Source organism: Sturnus vulgaris, chromosome 6, assembly GCF_052056855.1.
Source record: "Sturnus vulgaris isolate bStuVul1 chromosome 6, bStuVul1.hap1, whole genome shotgun sequence".
NCBI lineage: Eukaryota > Metazoa > Chordata > Aves > Passeriformes > Sturnidae > Sturnus > Sturnus vulgaris.
This window is the reverse complement of record NC_142248.1, coordinates 11,650,956-11,658,689: the sequence shown is the minus strand read 5'-3', so window position 1 is coordinate 11,658,689 and position 7,734 is coordinate 11,650,956.

The following is a 7,734-nucleotide window of genomic DNA, read 5'->3' as shown; positions in this document are numbered from 1 at the left end:
TCTGCCTTGCCTCACTTTGCAGCAGCACAGGGCTGGACTCATGCTTGAGTTCCCACCACATGTAGCTTCCAGGGGTGATGCTCCAGGTATATTGGAGCCATGTGATCCCATGCCATTAGAAATATCCTCCTTCAGTGAGAAGAGCAGGATAGTTGCAGTGGTTTTACTTTATTTTTCTAGTTTTGTTGGTAGTAAAATGGAGAACACAGCCTTTTCCTCAGTCTCTGTGACGATATGCTAACTTGGTTTTAAGGCAGACAAATTGAAATACATAATTTTGATAAGTTAAAATGTTTTGCCTAGATGGGATTGTAGTATTTGGCTTTGTGTTCCTGTGAATTTGGAAGATGAATGCATAAAGCATGTGTAGGAGTAGAGGTGGATTTTCTCTGGCAATCTAGAGAAATAGAAGTGTTTCCTAGTCAGCATCCACAGCTGCATAAATGCATTTCTAGGCATGTGGTACAGTGAGCTAGCATCACACTTAGATGATAGGAATAAAGCACATTTCATGTGAACTTTAAACAGCAGTTTCTTGCACAACTAAACTGATGGAGTAGGTTGCTGTTGCACAGGGGAGGGGATCTCACTACATCCTCACAGGTCCATGGGCCTCCCCCGTTAGCCTTGCTGGCTGGCTGCAAGCCCTTCAGTTAAACCAGCCACACAACTCTTTGGACAATGTTCTGTGGAGTTAGTGAATCTGTATTTTATAAAAGCATGAGAAGTGAGCAGGACTGCCTTCTCTCGGGATAGTATGCTCTAAGTAGTTATTGGTAACAGCAGTGTGAGGTGATCTTTGGTGTTCAGTTTGTTACTAATGTCTGCTGAAGAAAGGTGAAGGTGTTGGATTGGTTGGACATTTTATGCCTAGGATTTTAATAACATTTTCTGCAAGATCAGTCAAAGCTGTCTGTAACTCATCCTGTGAAATTTGTGCCCACTGATGTAGGCTACTGTCTTAAACTAAAGTAGAAACTTGCTTTTACCTTTTCTCCAACTATTCCACAACACAGTTTTAATTTGCAACCCTAGTTCTGTTCCTTCAGAAATTATGAGTTTTTGTTGTAGATTGGAAAAGAAAATGTGGGGCTACAGTTCATAACCACAGTACAGGACATGAGAGACTTAAAAGCTGTGACAGCTTGAAATTAGAGAGTTTGCAAAGATCTTTAAGTCAGGGCAAGGTCTCAGTTGTTAATTGGATGTGGTGTGGATTTATGTGGAGCCTGGTCTCAAAGCAGCACGTATGTGGTCCCTGGCTTTCAACATTGTTTATTGCCAGCACTTGAAATGCACCCTCTTTTTCTTTCCCCCACTTCCCATTTCACCACCTGCACTCATTTTGGTGGCTCCTAAAATTGTTGGATCTCAAGCAGAGTTTGAAGTGTATGGTTTGATGGATATGTGTAACTTGGCACTAAGAGAATGATGATGAACTTCATTTTCTATTTCACATGCTCACCTTTTCTAATATTTTTGTTAAACACTGTTTTTACTTAAAAGACACTCTGATTTTTGAGGAAAGGCTTGATCTGTGCAGTGTGCTTCGGTTTGTCCAACTAGGCAAACAAAGTTGTAAGTTCATTATTGTTGCACTTTCATTACTCAGTAAATTCTTTGCAGATACTGTAATATATTTTAATATGCTTTGTAATCATTTTTAGAAAGTGGTGATAAAAATTGCTGATTTAATAAACTAATATTGAACTACTGAGATTTTGGTTTGTGTGCTTCTTTCCAGAAGATAATCTTTCAGTAACTGGAATTTTGTAATCCTGCTACTTAGGGATCATAGGCAGAGTCGCTATTTGGCAGGCTGCTGATTTTCCCACCTCAGTTTATGTATCCATAATAGGTTCTGGTTATTTCTTTTCTGTGCCCTTGAACATGTTCCTGAAATTACTGCTTGTGCCAAGGCTTGATTCCAGAATTAAATTTATCTGTAAAGAATTAAAAAAACTCCCACAAACCTCCAGCACTTCTCTGTAATTAGCATGTTGTAGCAGAATGTAATTTTGAAGCTTCCTGATGTCTAAATGTGGAAGTTTTGTAAAGTCCAAGTGTGGAACATAAATCTAAAATTTCCTGTGTGAATTGAAAGTTTGATACTTGATCTGAGAGGTGGTACTTTTAACTTCAGTGAGGGTACTAACCTTGAAAAGTAAGCATAGATTGAATAGCAGCTTAGCAAAAATCACTTTGATGTGTTTGTCCCAAAAAATCCAAAGACATCTTCGGCACCATGCTGCCTACTATTCGAGAATAACCAATGGTATCCATAGAACATTCCCTGTAACATTGTGCTGAAATTAATTCCTCCTGCCCTTCTCTTTCTTCTCTATGCACTCATTTTACTTGAGGCATTTCCAAGGATATATCTGTGCCATCAGTATGCCACAGTTTAGCCATTGCTCCTACTGTGGTCAAATTTCAGCTGCTGTGGAGTTGCTGTGTAGCAGTGTTGGCAAGCCAGGCTGTTTGGCTCCTGGTGCCACATGTCACATGAAAACGAGTGTTTCACATGCAAACAACATGTGGGTTCCTGGAGGCTCCATAGCACTGCAGAAACTTGCTGGAACTGCTCCTGATAAAAATAAAAAATAACCTGAAGAAGGTGAGATTTTAGTGGTGTTTGGAGATGGAAGGGGTTGCTCTTTGAGGTTTTATTTTTAATGGAATGTTGTTTTACATGCTCTGCATATAAGACATTTCAGACTTTGAAAAATTTACAGCACACTTCAGCAGTTGTTCTCTCTAATCCACAATTTGTGTTTGGATAATAGGAAAAGTAGACAAGTGTCCATGCTACCAGTTTGTAAGTTTTGCAGTAATTGTTGCTTAGAATATTTGACACTCTTATTAAACGGTGAAATATTTCTGTTTTAACTCTGGTGACAATGCTAACCTTGAAAAATAAGAGTACTGGTGTGCCACTTAGTTTCTCGAAACCTTATTTGCTCCAATGTCTGGTGCATTTGTAAGGCCTTTGGAGCAGACACTGCTCTGGGTTTCTCTGATCTTGCTGTGCTGCAAACACTGTGAGTGCAGAGGACTTTTGAAACCTGGGCCCCTGGGCATGCCTGCCTGACTTGGGTAGGAAAACACAGGAGGAAAAATTGTCTGCTTTGCCCTGCTTGGACAGGTGAGCAAATGTGTCTACTGAAAGTGCTCTCCTTCACTCAGGGATCACAGCAATGAGCTGGAAATAACAATCCATAGCAAATAAACTCCTGTTGTGATCAAAACACACTCAGCAAGATGAGGTGGTTTTTCACCCATATGCTCAGAAGTCCTGAATGTATGCAGCTTGTCTGACCTGAGGGAAAAATATGGATGGAAACCATGGTTTTGAGGCAGACTCCTCTCCCTTCTCCCGTTGGAGGACTTTATCTAGCTCAGATTTCTACTTGGTGATAGACTGTGGACTCAGTTTCTGGTCCAGTGAATACTGGAAACTCACTAATGCCACATCTAACTTGTTTTCCCATCTATTCTTTTCTCTAAGATGGAGCTTGTCCATATTCTTTCCAAAGTCTTACTAGCTCAGCAACCTATATTCGACTTCAGTCTGGAGCTCTGAAGATTTCATTGTAGTGGAAGTACCTCATGAATGGTATGTATCTCTCATCTGTATTTCAGGTGCTGTATTTCAGATATACTGTAAGATTTCTATGTTCACCATTTTTCACTTTTTTTAAACAAGGAACTACTGAAACGTGCTGCTCATGCTTAGTGATTCTCCTTTCAGATAATTCTGTGGGGTTTTTTTCCTCAAAATGCATTATTTTGTGTCTAGTCTGAAAGTAAGAAATTAACAAACAATGTAAGTATAAACAGTAAGCTCAGGGCTTGGCAATTTTTGCCTACGAGGGAGAGTAATTTCCATTTTTATTCATGTTTTATTACTGTGTCTTAGCTCTCATCTGCTAAAATTCACACCTTTAATGTTAACTTAAAATGTTTATACATTTTTTGTTAAATGTTTATGCAGTGTTTTTGCCAATGACCTTCAACCATTCCACATGGCTGGACACCTTCACAAGGAAATTGGGATGATTGGGCTGGTTTTCAGTTAGTGATCTGCTGATCAGGGCAGTGGGGGACCAAAACCCAAAAGTACACTATGGTGTGCACTGTCCCTGGGAATAGGTGCAATTCTCTGGCACTAAGGGTGCTGGGAACCATTTCCACATGTGAATCCCACAGTTTTGTTTCATCAATAAATGGAGCTTAATGCTTTATCAGTCCAATATACAAACAACCCCCTAAAATACAGCTATGAATAAGAAGTTTCACTCTCATGCAGCGGTCTTCATTAGCAGCAATGGAAAAAAAATGGAAATATTTGAATTAAATGATAAAAATATGCTGGTTAGATCTGGCATTGCCAACATGGTGATTTCTAAGGCAGTTTCAGTTTGATGTTCAAAATATTAAGGCTATTCTGTCACTTGAAACCTTTTATCTATGCTTGTATGAAATGGAAAGAGACTGAAAGTCCTTTGCCCCATGTGTTCATCTCAAAAAGCCTTTGAAGCTCTTATGTTAACTATTTGAGGTTCAGAAACAGAAGGGAAATTTCAAGATAATATAAACAGCTCCAAGGAGAAAATATCTTTAACTCATGACTAAACAAGCAAACATATATTTTCTGTTTCAAAAAGATGACTGAACTTCTTCATGCCAGGAAAAATAAATCCATCTGATTTTGCTTTAAGCTGTCCTCTCTTTCAAATGCAGCGAGGGGCTCCAGCTCCTTTGGATGATGTAATTCGACTGTTCTGCTTGAGTTCTGCTCCCTGTTGATGTCATGTCGCTGCTAGCCAACTATTCATAGAGAAAAGCAACTTCTAGTTTAGACTAGAGCATGAGGAGGCTGAGGTTTATAACAGCCCAGCATCCTGGGATGCCGGGTTAGATCCTGCCAGGCAGAGCTCAGCTTTAGGAGAAGCTCCATCCACCGTGGACCCCCCTGCCTGCAGGTGGGTGGCAGCCCGGGGTGGCTGGTGACAGCCGTGCTGGCACAGCAGGTATGTAGGGGGCAGGGAAAGGGGGTGCCTGGGGCTGCTGTGCTGAAATCCTTCGGGGAAAGAAGCTGAGAGAAATACGTGGCTATTTTGGGACAAAAGTTCAGCTGAGGGGCCTGTGAAAGCAGGGAATCTGTGCAGACTGAGCTGGAGGTTGCCATGCCTGTCCTCAGCTGTTTCTGACTAACTCCTCTCGACTTTTCTGCAGCTCTAGTATTCCATTCCCAAATGAATGAACAGCTTCTTGCAATAACTTACTGTCTGCTTCTCTCCAGTGTTGCCAATATCTAAGGTATAGCTCCCCTGTGCTGCAATGAGGTCTGAGATTTTGTGTAATATGTGGTTAGGAATGGAGTTAAGATGTGCTTAGGAAACATTCTGAGATCATGGTTCAGCTCACCTGTATCCACACTTTGATGAAGCTGAGCATTGGCTGCTTGCTGGAGCTGGGGAGGGTGGCAGAGGGAAAAGGCCACCCGTGGGACCCAGATTGCTGGCCCCAGGCAGCAGGATAACTTCTGTGCTTGCTTGGCACACTGAGAGCTACAAGACTGTAACCCTGGGAGAGGACTGCTTTTATACCCCATGGAGTCAGTGTCCAGACGTTCTGTGACTCTAACATGTGGAAGTAACATGGCTGGAGACACAGTGGGGGACAAAGGGCTGAGCTATCATGCACGTGTTTACATTTAACATGCTTATTTTCTCTGAGATTTGGGGAACCCTCTCCTTAGCTGGGACCAGACAGGATTTTCTTGTACCTTCAGAAAGGTGTGTATGCACAGCTTACGTAGCAGAGGGTGATGGACTGTGCCAAACCTTTCACCTGAGCCATGGGAATAGACTCAGCCCCACAACAGCAGATGTGTGTGTGGTTACATGGCTTTGAAACCGGAGCAGGCTTTGCCCGGGGGCAGCTTGGTGCAGCGAAGGGCTCAGCAAGTTCCAGGGCTGTCAGCTACAAATGGCCTCGGTGGGGATGCTTTGGCCAGGAAGGCGTCTGCACCCGGCTGGGCAGTGTGCTCCTCCTGGGAACATTCCTCCATCCCCGTGGGCAAAGGCAAGGATGGGGGAGCCCAGAGCTGCTGCCTGCAGAGCACAGCCCTGGCAGAGCTCATGGTGATCAGCCCTCACTTGAGACCAGGGTGCAACTGGTGGCAGCAAACCCAGCGTCTGCAACCCTGTGACTGTCACTTTTAGGCTTCTTATGGCAGGGGAATCAAACATTCCTTGCCATCTTAGAGAGGAGCTGGGAATTCACATGCGTGTTATGAGAGGACAATGATGGCATTTAGGAAAAAGAATTCAAATAGATAGAAGTAAGTGTCATGTTCTTCTTTGATTTACATGGTGTTGCTGTGGCATTTTGGAGCTGCAAGACAGGCTGCTTGTGCCTGAGGTCTGTTTGATCTCCATAGGCTCCGTTTTGCTCTTAAGCAGAACAAGACTGTGGGCAGATAAGAAAGGGTGGTAAGAAATCCTAAAACATCTTACTGACAGCTCTTTTGTAGAGGGGGATCCGGCATCAGGGTCCTTCCTGTTAGGAAACAAAGAAACACATCTGCCATCATGGAAAACCACTCGAGGCTGGAAACAAGGCAAGGGAAGGGTACACTTTAGGCCCTTCTTCCTGGGCTGGGTGGAAAGGCTTTTCCTTCCCTGCAAAGGCATCAAGAGAGGGCCCATAATTATCCTAGTTGGCTGATTTTTTTTCCTGATCCCTCCAGGAAACTGCACACAAATATTGTTGTGCCCTTCCTCTTACTTTGTTAGGATATAAATAACAGAGGAAATGGCTTTATTTATCTCTGTCACATAAGTGTCCACTATTTAACTTTGAACTTTAGATAGATATTCAGGAGTTTGTAAAATTTTACACCATATCTTTGATTGCCTTGTATCATCATAAAAAGCAAAGACAGTAATTTGCACATTTCACCATATAGATAATCATTAACTTGCAATAGGGAGAAATTCCTGAATCCAGGACCAATTCACCCACTGGTCCTCTGCCTTCTACTTGAAAGGAGCAAGGACATTTTCTCAATACACACAATCTAGCCAACCTGTGCCAGATTTAAACCAACAACTTGCAATACTAGTTGACTAGTCCAGGACATGATTCCAGGAATTTGGAGGGAATATTTTGAGAAATACCTGTATTTATCTCAAATATAATATAAATAGTCAAATTATTTATTTTTAGCAGTTTTATGTGACATTGTATATGATATTTCTCTAGTGTGCATGTGAAGACACAGAATCTACTGATCAAGTTTTATCTGTCCTGAGTTTGGGCGGGTTCTTAATTTCTTCTTATGTTTCCTCTTGTCCCTTTTGGAGGCTAGCTAAATTACACTTGCTAAAAGGGAAAATACTGCTATTCCCTTATCTCATCTCTGAGCTTGCTATCTTTCCTTACAGCCTCTGATTTCAGATGCCTGCCCATTTTCTAGTACTGATTCCCATCAGCAACTTTCTGATTCCTGGCAATTATGCCAGGTAAATATGTCCTGTGCATGTGTGACCTGGCAAAGGCCAGAAAGGACTCATTGCTATCTATATAAGTCACCAGAATTATTTTCCCTTTTGTTATTAATGAGAAGCCCATGAATAGTAAACTTTGGAATCAGCTGGCACTGCCAGCTTGACTCCAGTTTGCCCTGCCAGCAGCAGGTGTCTGTGCACAAAAGCTTCCTCAAAG